Source organism: Canis lupus, chromosome 26, assembly GCF_048164855.1.
Source record: "Canis lupus baileyi chromosome 26, mCanLup2.hap1, whole genome shotgun sequence".
Lineage (NCBI taxonomy): Eukaryota > Metazoa > Chordata > Mammalia > Carnivora > Canidae > Canis > Canis lupus.
Genome location: NC_132863.1, coordinates 25558739 through 25573619, shown reverse-complemented (window position 1 = coordinate 25573619; position 14881 = coordinate 25558739). Strand labels below are relative to the sequence as shown.

General features: G+C 39.9%; 1 protein-coding gene across 8 annotated transcripts in view; it reads right to left on the bottom strand.

The window, feature by feature from the left end:
* ITCH (itchy E3 ubiquitin protein ligase) overlaps positions 1-14881 on the bottom strand; it is a 153224-nt gene that overhangs the window by 112039 nt on the left and 26304 nt on the right. The window contains exon 3 of one of the 8 annotated variants that reach the window (XM_072800670.1): positions 1504-1653. The exons of the other annotated variants lie outside the window; for them this stretch is intronic. The gene's annotated coding sequence lies outside the window, so the exon portion shown is untranslated. The remainder of the gene's footprint in view (positions 1-1503; positions 1654-14881) is intronic. 8 annotated transcript variants of the gene reach the window in all.

Here is a 14881-nt window from a genome sequence, read left to right as displayed (position 1 = left end):
CTCAGTTGGTGATTCCGTAGTCCTACGATCAAGTCTTGTATCAGCCTCCCCGCGGGGAGCCTGTTTCTCCCTCTGCCTATGTCTCGGACTCTCTCTCTGTGTCTCTCATAAATAAATAAATGAAATCTTACACACACACACACAAATACATGGAAAGCGATCCATATTCATGGTTTGTAAGATTTACAGATTCAGTGCAATCCCATTCAAAATCCCAATGGCAGGATGCCTGGTTGGCTCATTGGTTGAACATCTGCCTTTGGCTCAGGGCATGATCCTGGAGTCCCAGGATTGAGTCCCACATCGGGCTCCCTGCATGGAGCCTGCTTCTCCCTCTGCCTCTATCTCTGCTCCTCTGTGTGTGTCATGAATAAATAAATAAACTCTTTAAAAAAATCCAAAAAATAAATAAAATTAAATTTAAAATTCCCAATGGCTTTTTTAAAATAAGATTTTGTTTATTTATTCATGAGAGACACAGAGAAAAAGAGAGAGAGGCAGAGACACAGGCAGAGGGAGAAGCAGGCTCCATGAAGGGAGCCCGATGTAGGACTCAAATCTTGAGACTCCAGGATCATGCCCTGGACCAAAGGCAGGCGCTAGACTGCTAAGCCACCCAGCGTCCCTCAATGGCATTTTTTTAAAGAAAAAACAGCCCTAAAATTCAAATAGAACTAGATATAACACCAAAAGCAAAAAGAAATTGGATATAAATTAAAAGCAACAATCTTGTACTTCAAAACCATCATTAAGAAGTGAGAAGCCAAGGGGATCCTGTGGCTCAGAGATTTCGGACTGCCTTCTGCCCTGAGTGTGATCCTAGAGTACCGGGATCAAATCCCACATCAGGCTCCCTGCATGGAGCCTATTTCTCCCTGCCTGTGTCTCTGCCTCTCTCTCTGTGTGTCTCTCATGAATAAATAAATAAAATCTTAGAAAAAAAAAAAAAAAACCGAAGTGAGAAGCCAGGCTCAGTCAGTTAAGACTCTGGTGATTTCAGCTCAGGTCATGATCTCATAGGTGGTGAGATCAAGCCCTTCTCATTGGGACCGGGTAGAGAATCCCAGCTCGACAAAGAATCTGCTTGGGATTCGCTCTCTCCCTCACCCTCTGCCTCTCCCTCCAGTTGCTCGCACACCTCTCTCACAAATAAACAAACAAATCTTTAAAAAAAAAAAAGCAAGAAGCCAACCCACAAAATGCAAGATAATTTTTGTAAATTATACAAATCTGACAAAAGTATCTAAACATATGAAGAAAAAAATAAAAAAATAAACATATGAAGAACTCTCAAAAAAGATGTTCAGTTCAACGACTGAAAGACTGGCAAAATACCTAAGTACACATTTCTCCAAAGATACACAAATGGCCTAAAAACACATGAAAACATACTCAACATCATTAATCATCACAGACATACAAACCAAAATCAAAATAACACTTCATACTTACTAGGTTGGCTATAATTAATATGACCAATAACTAGTATTGAATAAGGGGTACCTGGGTGGTTCAGTGGTTGAGCATTAGCCTTAGGCTCAAGTCGTGATCCCAGAGTCCTGGGATCGAGTCCCACATCAGGCTCCTCACAGGAAGCCTGCTTCTCCCTCCGCCTTTATCTCTGCCTCTGTGTCTCTCATGAATAAATAAAATCTTTAAAAACAAACAAACAAAAACAGTATTGATGAGGTATACAAAATTAGAATCTTCGTACAGTGCTAATGGGAATGTAAAATGGTGCATCTGCGATGGAACAGTTTTGTGGTTCCTCAAAAAAGTAAAACACTGAATTACCCCATTACAGCAATTCTTCTCTAGGTATATACCAAGAGAAGAGAAATTAAAACACACAAAAACCTGAACATGAATGTTCGCAGCAATATTATTCATAAGAGTCAGAAAACACAAACAACCCAAATGTCCATGTCCATCAAACAATGAACAGATTTTTTCAATGTGGTATATTCATACAATGGAATATTATTCAGCAATAAAAAGAAATAAAGCACTGATAAAATCTGTATCATAGACAAACCCTGAAAATACTATGCTAAGTGAAAGAAGCCAGTCTCAAAGGACTAAATATTATATGATTCCATTTACATGAAATGTCGAGTAAACTAAGCCACAGACATAGTAAGTAGATTATTGGTTGCCTAGGGCTGAGCAGATGTGGGATTTGGGATGAGAGCTAAGAGACACAGAGATTCCTTTCTGGGGTAATTATTAGGTTTCAAAATTGATTGTTGAGGGGCACCTGGGTGGTTCAGTTAAAGCATTTGCCTTCGGGTCAGGTCATGATCTCAGGGTCCTCTGATGGAATCCCACATTGGGCTCCCTGCTCAGCAGAGAATCGGCTTCTTTCTCTGCCCCTCACCCTCTCTCTGCTTCTCCCGCTTCCCCTTACCCCACTCATGCTCTCACTTTCTCTCAAATAAATGAATAAAATCTTTTTTATTTTTAAAGATTTTATTTATTTATTCATGGGGGAGACAGAGAGAGGCGGAGACACAGGCAGAGGGGAGCAGCAGGCTCCATGCAGGGAGCCTGACGTGGGACTCAATCCCGGGTCTCCAGGATCAGTCCCTGGGCTGAAGGTGGCACTAAACCGCTGAACCACCCAGGCTGCCCAAAGACAAGGATTCTTTTTTTTTTTTTCTTTTTTTTTTTTTTTAAGACAAGGATTCTTTTTCTTTTTAATTTATTTATTTATGATAGTCACACAGAGAGAGAGAGAGAGAGAGAGAGAGAGAGGCAGAAACATAGGCAGAGGGAGAAGCAGGCTCCATGCACCGGGAGCCCGACGTGGGATTTGATCCCGGGTCTCCAGGATCGTGCCCTGGGCCAAAGGCAGGCGCTAAACTGCTGTGCCACCCAGGGATCCCAAGACAAGGATTCTTTTTTTTTTTTTTTTTTTTTTTTTTTTTTTTAAATTTTTTTTTTTTTTTTTTTTTTTTTATTTTTATTTATTTATGATAGTCACAGAGAGAGAGAGAGAGGCAGAGACATAGGCAGAGGGAGAAGCAGGCTCCATGCACCGGGAGCCCGATGTGGGATTCGATCCCGGGTCTCCAGGATCGCGCCCTGGGCCAAAGGCAGGCGCCAAACCGCTGCGCCACCCAGGGATCCCCCAAGACAAGGATTCTTAAAGGGAAGTTCTGCAACTTAAGATATAAAAATGACTAAGAAAGTGGTAAACATTAGGTAAACATAAAATATGTAAAAGAATGTCTAATTTGGGAATTTAAAAATATAAAAATTAAAATAAAAATATAAAACTAAAATACTAAATAATAGCATTAAAATCTGGAATGGAGACAACTGGAGTTTAGTTTTAAGATCTTTTTATTGCTCAGCAAGGCAAAGATACCAATTAATTTTTGTGAAGTTAATATGCAAGTTAATTTCAAAGAGATGCAACAAAAATTTAAAAACAGCCCAAAAAAAATAAAAATAAAAAATAAAAACAGAGCACACAGATTTCCAAACCAGTATGGAGAAAAAAGATCTGAGAGAAAAAAATATATGAATCCAAAAGAATGTAGGAAGTAAATAAAAAGAAAAAAATGAAATATGTAGAGGAAGGTCTTTTACAAAATGATAGATTACACATGCACATCTGAATTCCTTTTCAAATTCCCTCCAAACTCTAGCAAAAATTTTTAAAAAATTTAAAGATTTTATTTTTTTTAAATTTTTTTAATTTTTTATTTATTTATGATAGTCACACACACACAGAGAGAGAGAGAGAGAGAGGGGCAGAGACACAGGCAGAGGGAGAAGCAGGCTCCATGCACCGGGAGCCCGATGTGGGATTCGATCCCGGGTCTCCAGGATCGCGCCCTGGGCCAAAGACAGGCGCTAAACCGCTGTGCCACCCAGGGATCCCTAAAGATTTTATTTATTCATTCATGAGAGTCACAGAGAGAGAGAGAGAGACAGAGAGAGAGACAGAGGGAGAAGCAGGTTCCATGCAGGGAGCTCGACATGGGACTCGATCCTGGGTCTCCAGGATCGGGCCCTGGGCTGAAGGCGGCGCTAAACTGCTGAGCCACCGGGCTGCCCAGCAAAAAAAAGTTTTAAACCCAAGAAGCAACTAGAGTAAATAAGGAAAATCAGAAGTAGAGACAACAAGCAAATTACTTTAGTAAGCTACAAATCTGACAGACCAATGCTAATTGACCACACACTGAAGAAAGTTGACTCCTATGTTGGTAATAGGGAAAAGCAGAGAACAAAGATGGTTTAAATTGTAGCATCTTCGGGATCCCTGGGTGGTGCAGCGGTTTGGCGCCTGCCTTTGGCCCAGGGCGCGATCCTGGAGACCCGGGATCGAATCCCACATCAGGCTCCCGGTGCATGGAGCCTGCTTCTCCCTCTGCCTGTGTCTCTGCCTCTCTCTCTCTCTCTCTGTGACTATCATAAATAAATAAAAATTTAAAAAAATAAATAAAAAAAAATTGTAGCATCTTCAACATAGGCACCAGGTAATTCTGGAAGTAGAGCATAATGGTTAAGCAGGATTGTTTAAAAGCTACCTACCCAGCATATTGATTCCTAAATTCCCTATTTCACACCAGAAGGATCTGGTGGTTTTTTTTCCTCTGGAGAGGGTAAAGTAGAGCATCTCTGGAATGGGAGATGCCAGGCACAGTGGAAAGATGGACAACAGTATCAAAAACAGGAGAATTAGGGGTGGCTCAATCAGTTAAGCATCTGCCTTAGGCTGGGGTCATTATCCAGGAGTCCAGGGGCTCAGGGTTCAGGATCCCTGCTCAGTGGGGAGCCTGCTTCTCCTTCTCCCTCTGGTCCTCCCCCCTGCTTGTGCTCCCTCTCATTCTCACTCACACTCTCCCTCAAATAAATAAAATCTTTAAAAAAACAGAATTAAAAGAACATATGCAAACAATGACAAAACTCTCATTCTCCTTTCCCACTTGGCTATAGCCCACTGTAGTTATTAAGACTTAACCAGGGATGCCTGGGTGGCTCAGCCGTTAAGTATCTGCCTTCGGCCCAGGGTGTGATCCTGGAGTCCTGGATCGAGTCCCACATCAGGCTCCCAGCATGGAGCCTGCCTATGTCTGCTCTCAGTATCTCTCATGAATAAGAGAAAAAAAAAAAAGGTTTAATCAACCAGGCAGCAGATAGGAGTCTTTTTATGATGTTCGCCAACTTCATAAAAGGTTATCTACCAGATAACCCTATAGTGAGGTTCTCTATTAACAAGCTTCTCCTTCCTACATGCACACTCAGAACTCCCAGCCTGATTTTTAGTCTCCCATCCTTAAACATCAAATACTACACACCAAGCAATGTGAAAAGCTTCTATCATGAAGTGTTGCCAAGGAAAAACAAAGAAAACTTAAAAAAATATATTAACATCCTCAGAGAGATGAAAAGATACTACATTCATGAAACAAAAATGGGATGCCATAAAAAAAAGAAATTTCAGAGAAGGAGGAATTAGCATGAAAGCTGTCCCCAAGAGGAACAGCCTATTTATGGAGACGGGATACATCAATTTGGTCAGCTTGGTAGTCTGAAATTGCAAGCTCTGCACATAGACTGTCAAAACACTAGAATAGGGATCAACTGATACCTGCTGCTGCCAGACTGACAAAATAATTTGGTTGCCAGAGCTTATAATTTTAGATAATCCTGCAACTTTAAACTATTTTTTAGTCCCTGTTGGACTAGCTAACATGTCCTAGTTTTCCTAGGAGACCTGACTATATAGTTTTCTACTCCTCATTTTCTTAAATATCTTTACACTTAAAAAATCCTGTTAACTAAGAAACCTTGCAATTTGAGAAAGATTAACTAATATAATTTCCAAATACATTAAAGAAGAAATACAGATTCTGAATGACAAATGTGATCAATGTCACCTAATTAACAATAACCAATATACAATATTTAAGTAAGTAAGCAGTATAACATTCATTTTGGTTACTAGATAACAAAATGTCTTCAATCTGATGCTCTGAAATAGGAATTTTTCTGTAAAGGGCCAGGGAGTAACCATTTTAAATTTTGTGATCCATGTGATCTGTTACAACTACACAAGTACTTGTAGTGTGACAATTGCTATTAGACAACACATAAAATGAACGAATGAGACTGTTCCAGAAAAACTATTCACATAAACTTCCTGAAGTCCAGATTCCTTCAAGAATGGGCCAATTTGTTAACCCCCTGCCCTCAAGCATCAAAGTGAAAAAACTAGATACCATTTAAGAAACACCCTATAAGGGGCACTTGGGTAGCTCAGTTATTGAGGTTTTGGTTCAGGTCATGATCTCATGGATCATGAGACTGAGCTCTGTGTCTAACTCAGAGCTTAGCAGGGAGTCTGCTTGAGATTCTTGCCCTCTGCTCCTTCCTCTCCTCATTTGCATGTATGAGTGCTCTCTAAAAAGTCTTAAAAAAAAAAAAAAACACTCTACACACATCACGTTACACCTGAAAACTGGGAAATATGGAAGGGGCAATATTCCTTGAGACATTATAATAAAACAGTTGGATATAAGTGGATAATCTCATAATCATTTTACATTCTTCTCTTTATCCACATCACTACTCCCTTTTGTTCTTATACTATCATACTAATTTCAACATTTCTCCTTGTCTAACCCCATTCTGTCCATACAGTATTGTCAAAAGGATTTTTTTTTTAATTTTTATTTATTTATGATAGTCACAGAGAGAGAGAGAGAGAGAGGCAGAGACACAGGCAGAGGGAGAAGCAGGCTCCATGCACTGGGAGCCCGATGTGGGATTCGATCCCGGGTCTCCAGGATCGCGCCCTAGGCCGAAGGCAGGCGCCAAACCGCTGCGCCACCTAGGGATCCCTGTCAAAAGGATTTTTAAGATGAATTCTCTACACCTCTAATGATCCTCACACTTGCCTATTCTTTTTTTTAACTTGCCTATTCTTTTAACTCACCTTCCACTCTCATATTTACCCCATGTTTCAGCCATACAGAATTATTTATCCTATTCCAACATTCAATCTGTTTAATACTTCTGTGATTTACTTCTCCTGTTTCTTCTGTTCAAAATGTACTCTGCTCCTTCCTTAACTCTTCTTATCCGTCAACATTCTTCCCAAGCATTTCGTAGCCTTCCCTCAATTCTGAAGCAGATATAATGAATTTCTTCTTCTCATCAACTGTACTGCATGTATTCCAGGAGATATTATAATATGGCAATTAAATGTGCAGGCTTTGGAGTCAGGCTGATCTAGATCCACAAATCATCACTGGTATTTACCGTGCAAACATGAACAAATTATTAATCTCTGAGCCATGGGGATCCCTGGGTGGCTCAGCGGTTTAGCACCTGCCTTTGGCCCAGGGCACGATCCTGGAGTCCCGGGATCAAGTCCCACTTCGGGCTCCCAGCATGGAGCCTGCTTCTCCCTCCTCCTGTGCCTCTGCCTCTCTCTCTCTGTCTATAATAAATAAACAAACAAATAAATCTTTTTTTTTTTCAAACAAATAAATCTTAAAAAAATAATAATATGGGCAGCCCCAGTGGCTCAGCGGTTTAGTGCCACCTTCAGCCCAGGGTCTGATCCTGGAGACCCAGGATCGAGTCCCATGTCGGGCTTCCTGCATGGAGCCTGCTTCTCCCTCTGCCTGTGTCTCTGCCACTCTCTCTCTCTCTTTCTCTGTCTCATGAATAAATAAATAAAATCTTAAAATAATAATAATAATCATCATCATCATCATCTCTGAGCCATGCCTTCTTCATCCATAAAATAGGGATCATTTTATAGTAGTTTTGTCTTAAAGACTGAGATAATAGGGGCAGCCCCAGTGGCTCAGCGGTTGAGCGCCTGCCTTCAGCCTGGGGCCTGATCCTGGAGACCCGGGATCGAATCCCGCAACGGGCTCCCTACATGGAGCCTGCTTCTCCCTCTGTGTCTCTGCCTCTCTCTCTTTCTATCATGAATAAATAAATAAAATCTTAAAAAATAAAAAAAGACTGAGATAACACCTGTAAAGTGCTATAGACAGTTTTAAACTTAACAAGTGTTCAATAGCTCTGTCCCTTATCTGTTTGCAAATCTATCTCCTCTTTCAAACTGTTTTCTTCAGATCAGGGGCCATTCATCTTTACATTGCTACAGCTAGACACAATGCCTGAAGCACCTTAAGAGTAAGGCCTTCAAAAATCTGTTGAATCAATCAATCAATATGTAATATTTATGATACTCAAGGTGAACTTTTCTCTAACATCTCAGAAGAACTTAAATTTAGGATATCTTTCTTACTAAACACTAAAAAGTGTAAAAACATCTATTACAATTCAAAGGACTCAGTACTGTCCAACACTTCTCCAAATAAATGGGAGCACTAGTAACCTGTAAAAAAGAGCCTCTACTTATAAATAAATGGTTACAAAAGGTATTTGTTTTTGTTTATGTATACATACATATATATTTCTATATATGTATATCCTTATATATAATAGCAATAGAAAGGCATTCAATGAATACATGCTACAGAAAGTTTCCCATCATAACAGTAAAAACCACAGATTTCATAGATTTACAGAGGCGCCTCAGTGGCTCAGTTAAGTAAAGCATCTGATTCCTTGATTTCAGCTCAGGTTTTGATCTCAGGGTTGTGAGTTCAAGTCACCCATGGAGCTTACTTAAAAAAACAAAGTGACTGGCACCTGGGTGGCTCAGCTGGTTGGGTATCTGCCTTCGACTCGGGTCATGATTCCTAGATCCTGGGACTGAGCCCCACGTTGAGCTCCCTGTTCTGCGGGAAGTCTGTTTCTCTCCCCCCTACCCCCTCTCTCAGTGCCCCTGGTGGTATGCTCCCTCTCAAGTATATAAAAAAAAGATTAAATTAAATTTAAAAAAAATAAAAATTTAAAAAATTTTAAAAAAAAATTTAAAAATGAAAAACAAAAAAAAACCCATAGATTTACAAAGATAAGAAGGCCTGCTCTTCTAGAATTCAAAATATGAGGAAAAAACAAATATAAATAATTAGAATTAAAGGAAACTGACATTGTGTTCTCAATATGTGCAAGTAACATGAGTAAGGAAATACAGGCTGTAGTAATTACTTTTGACTTTGTAGGGAGGAAGAATTCAAACAAGATGCCACAGAAGAGAAGCACTTATGGGTGAAAAGTATAATAATAGGAAGAGAACAGGAGATCTGCCTAAATTTGGTCAACAAACAAGGCACAAAGGGGGAAATGAGACAATACAAAAATAATGGACTTCAAAAATCAATATACTGGGCACCAAGCCCCAGCTCTGTTGTTATAAATATTAGAAAGAAACAAAACGTGTAATTCACAAGCAATGTGAATGTCTTCCTAGAAAACCCAAAGCCTCCACATAAGACAACTAATAATAACCTAGAAAACTGACCAGTATCATGGACAAAGTGAAAAGCAAAAAACCTTTAAGTGAAAATAGTAAAAAAAAAAAAAAAAAAAAAAAAAAAAAAAATTTTTATCTCAAACGCCAACTACTTTTGGGTGACTACACAAATTTGAGAACATAAAACACATTCATAACACAGCAACACAAAGAGAAAAACACACCACCACTTAGGGTGGCATCCCTGGAATTCAGATGGAATTAAAAAAGAAAGAATATATAAAAGATTTTAATTCTTGGCTAATTATAAGTCTAGAAGCTATAGTAGCTAGTTTCAAAAATGTGTTTCCCCACCCCACCCCAAATCCTAACCTCCTGCTATTCAAAACTCTTGTGTAATTCCCCTGACAGTAACACAAGGTAGGCCTATATAACCAACAGAATATGGTGGAAATAACAGTGTACTATATCCAAAGCTAGGTCATAAAAGGCATTACAAATGTTTGCCTTGATCCCTGGGATTGCTTGTTCTGGGAGAAGTCAGCTACCATACTATGAAGACATCCAAGTGGTCCTACGGAGATGGCCAGGTAAAAAGGAAATGAAGCCTCCCACCAAAAACCAGCATCAATTTGCTAAAGATGAGGGAGCCACCTTGGAAGTAGATATTCCAGTCCCAGTTAAGGCTAAAATGATTGCAGCCTGTTATCTAATTACAACATCAAGAGAGACCTTAAGCCACAACTGCTCAGCCAAGCTGCTCCCAAATTTCTCACCCAAAGAAAATGCAGAAGATAGTAAGTTATTATTTTAAGCCACTGAATTTTGGGATAATACTGTATAGCAGTATTAATATATTAATATATATCTCCCTAGAGCTTGTAATATATTAATATATAATACTGTATAGCAATAGAACACTAACAGAGAAGCTAAGGTATAATTCTGGCTAAGTACTTGGGTAAAGTAAGATCTCTGCTCTAAATTACATGAATAAGAAAACTTACACTGAAGTACCAACCTAACATGCTTAGAACCTATACTGAAGTTCTTAACAATTCAAATAGATGATGTGTACTTATTTTACATTTGGTAATGATTTATTTCGTAAAAGATAAAACAAATGGTAAGGTAAATTATGGGAGGGCAGCCCTGGTGGCTCAGCGGTTTAGCGCAGCCTTCAGCCCAGGGCCTGATCCTGGAGACCTGGGATCGAGTCCCATGTCGGGCTCTCTGCATGGAGCCTGCTTCTGCCTCTGTCTGTCTCTACCTCTTTCTCTCTCTCTGTCTCTCATGAATAAATAAATAAAATCTAAAAAAAAAAAGATAAATTATGGGAGAGTGATCATTTTTCAACCAAATTAGGGTGGTTTTGATTGTGAACAGGGACTAGATGAAATGTTATGTCAACAGGAATAAACCAGACCTATACTAGGCAAGCCATGACATAAAGCCACCCTAATTATGGATGATATGTATGGAAATTTAAACTACTAAAATAAGGTGGTATAAAAGAGAAAGTATTAAATTCAGGAGGCTGCAAAAACCACAACCATCATCATAATAAAAAGTTACTAGTCTGGACAGCTAAGTGGCTCAATCAGTTAAGCATCCGACTTGATTTTGGTTCAGGTCATGCTCTCAGAGTTGTGATCCCTGTATCAGTTCTGTGCTGGGCATGGAGCCTGCTTAAGATTCTCTCCCCCCCCCACCCCCTGCTGTGTCTCTCATGAATAAATAAATAAAATATTTTTAAAACATTTTCAGGGGATCCCAGGGTGGCTCAGCGGTTTATCACCTGCCTTTGGCCCAGCGCGTGATCCTGGAGTCCTGGGATAGAGGCCTGTGTCAGGCTCCCTGCATGGAGCCTGCTTCTCCGTCTGCCTGTGTCTCTGCGCCTCTCTCTCTCTCTCTCTCATGAATAAATAAATAAAATATATATTTTTTTAATTTTTAAAAAAATATTCTCTTTCCCCTTTTCTCTCTGCCCCTCCCCCCCAAGAAAAAAAAACTACTTTGGGGGCACCTGGCTGGCTCAGTGGAGCATGTGACTCTTGATCTCAGGGTTTTGAGTTTGAGATCCACGTTGGGTATAGAGACTACTTAAAGCTAAAATCTTGGGATGCCTGGGTGGCTCAGTGCTTAAGCATCTGTCTTCGCCTCAGGGTGTGATCCTAGGGCCTGGGATCAAGTCCCACATCATGCTCCTTGCAGGGAGACTGCTTCTCCTCTGGCTGTGTCTCTGCCTCTCTCTCTGCATGTCTCTCATGAATAAATAAATATAATCTTTAAAAAAAAAAGAATTTTACATGTAGTAACTCTTAACAGGTTGAATAGTGGCTCCCAAAATGATTGTGTCCACATCCTATTCCCTGAAACCTACAAATGTGACTTCACTTGGAAAGAGTCTTTACAGATACAATTAGGAATTTCAAGATAATATCACCCAAATTATCTAGGTGAAACTTAAATCCAGTGACAATTGTCCTGTTAAGAGACCCACAGAAGGGGCACCTGAGTAGCTCAGTGGTTGAGCATCTGCCTTTGGCTCAGGTCATAATCCCAGGGTCCTGGGATCAAGTCCTGCATCAGGCTCCCCTTGGGGAGCCTGCTTCTCCCTCTGCCTATGTCTCTGCCTCTCTCTCTGTGTCTCTCATGAATAATAAAATCTTTAAGAAAAAAAAAAAAAAAGACCCACAGAAAGTAGAAGAGAAAAAGTCCATGTAAAGACAGATAGAGATTAAAATTATGCAGCCACAAGCCAAGGGACACCTAGAGGCACCAAGAGTTGGAAAACGGAAGGAAGAATTCTCCCTAGAGCTTTTACTTATTTTTTTTTTTTTTAAGATTATTGAGAGAGAGAGGGGGGGGGGGGGGCAGAGACACAGGCAGAGGGAGAAGCAGGCTCCATGCAGGGAGCCCGACTTGGCACTTGATCCTGGGTCTCCAGGATCACACCGTGGGCTGCAGGTGGCGCCAAACCGCTGCGCCACCGGGGCTGTCCTCTCCCTAGAGCTTGTAGAACAAGTAAGGCTCTTCTGACATCTTAACTTCAGACTTGTGGGCTCCAGAACCATGAGAAATTAAGTCTCTATTTTAAGTCACCAAGTTTGAGGTAATTTGTAATGGCAGTCACAAAATTAATACACTCCCAATGACATAGATACTACTATTCCCACCTTAACAAAGATGAAACAAGCACAGAAATGTTAAGTAATCTAATAAACCAGAAGATTGGGGGATAAGAATAAAAAGTATTAAAATGTAATAAAAAACTGGTTTGGAAATAGTATTTGGAGGCTGGTAATGGGAACTGAGTTTCCCCTCAAAATTTAGCTGAGCTTAAGAAATGAAGAAGAAATGAAAGAATCATTATTTTGCAGCATCTAATGTAATAACTGAGTCAGGCAAGAACCATCAATAGATGATAGCATTTTAAAATATGTCCACAAACGATCTGATACTCCTCTCTTCAAAAGATGGAACCTAATACCCACCTCTAGAATGCAGGCCGGATTTAGTTAATTTCTTCTAATGAATAGAATGTGGCAGGAAAAGGGTAGTATGTGACTTCCAAGGCAAGGTCATAAAAAGCAATGCCACAACAATGTATAAAGGTGCAATTTTGTGACATCAATAACTGAAATGGGTGGTGACAGAGCTGTAAAGAAACAGCTTTTGTATGTTATTGAAATTAAGCAGTTATAAATTCAAATTAGAATATTATAACTCTAGGACTTTAAATGTAATCCCCATGATAACCACAAATAGGTACAGAATATACACAAAAGGAAATGAAAATGTTTCATTATCAACTAAACACAATGACTATAAAAAAAAAAAGCTATAGCACATATGGAAAAGAAATAGTAAAATTAGGAAGACCCTCTTTACCAGTAATTACTTCAGATAAAATAATGGATTGAACTCTCCTCAATCAAGACAGAAATTTGCAGAATGGATTAAAAACATCATCTGATGGGCAGCCCGGGTGGCTCAGCGGCTTAGCACAGCCTTCAGCCCGGGGCAAGATCCTGGAGACCCGGGATGGAGTCCCATGTTGGGTTCCCTTCACGGAACCTGCTTCTCCCTCTGCCTGTGTCTCTGTCTCTCTCTGTCTCTCTCTCTCTCATGAATAAATAAGTAAATAATCTTAAAAAAAAAAAAAAGCGTCATCTGATCATATGTTGTCTACAAGAGCCTCATTCTAGATCCAAAGACACAAATAAACTAAAAGGATGGAAAAAGATATCCCACGTAAGACATAAATAGTAACCAAAAGATTACTGAGATGACTTTACTAATGTTACACAAAATACTTTATTTACTTATTTTTTTATTCATGAGAGACACAGAGAGAGAGGCAGAGACACAGGCAGAGGGAGAAGCAGGCTCCATGCCAGGAGCCCGATGTGGGACTCGATCCCGGGTCTCCAGGATCACGTCCTGGACCGAAGGCAGCGCTAAACCGCTGATCCACCCAGGATGCCCTGTTACACAAAATATTTTAAATCAAAAAAGGTTATGAGGGACGTCTGGGTGGCTCAGTGGTTTAGCTCTTCCCTTTGGCCCAGGGCATGATCCTGGTGTCCCGGGATGAAGCCAGCATCGAGCTCCCTGCAAGGAGCCTGCTTCTCCCTCTGCCTGTGTCACTCTGCTTCTCTGTCTCTCATGAATAAATAAATAAAATCTTAAAAAAAAAAAAAAGGTTATGAGACAAAGATGTTACAATATTAATAAAAGGCCCAAAACAGCAGGAAGACACAATGATTATAAACATGTACACAGCTAATAACAGATCATCAAAATACATGAAGCAAAAACTGACATGTTTGAAGGTAGTAGACATTTCTGAGCATATTGAAAGGATTATATACCAAGTGGGTTTATTCCTGGCATTCAAGAATGGTTCAATATAAAAATTAATCAGGGCAGCCTGGGTGGCTCAGCGGTTTAGTGCCACCGTCAGCCCAGGGCATGATCCTGGAGACCCAGGATTGAGTCTCACATTGGGCTCCCTGCATGGAGCCTGCTTCTCTCTGCCTGGTGTCTCTGGCTCACTCTCTCTCGCTCTCTCTCTATCTCTCATGAATAAGTAAATAAAATCTTTAAAAAAATACAAAAATACAAAAATAAAATAAATTAAAATGTAGAAATAAGAATAAAAATTAATCAACATAATAATCATATTAAAAGAACAGGGACGCCTGGGTGGCTCGGCAGTTGAGCGCCTTCCTTCTCCCCAGGACATGATTCTAGAGTCCCAGAATTGAGTCCCACATTGGGCTCCCTGCATGATGCCTGCTTCTCTCTCTGCCTCTGTGTGTCTCTCATGAATTAATAAATAATATCTTTAAAAAAAGAAAAAGAATGAAAGGAAAAAACATGATCATCTCTATTGATAGAAGAAAAGCATCTGACAAAATTTAACACCCTTCCATGATAATAAACATTCAACAAAGTAGGAAGAGAAGGGAACCACTTCAGTATGTTAATAAAGGCCACAAATGAAAATCCCACAACTGG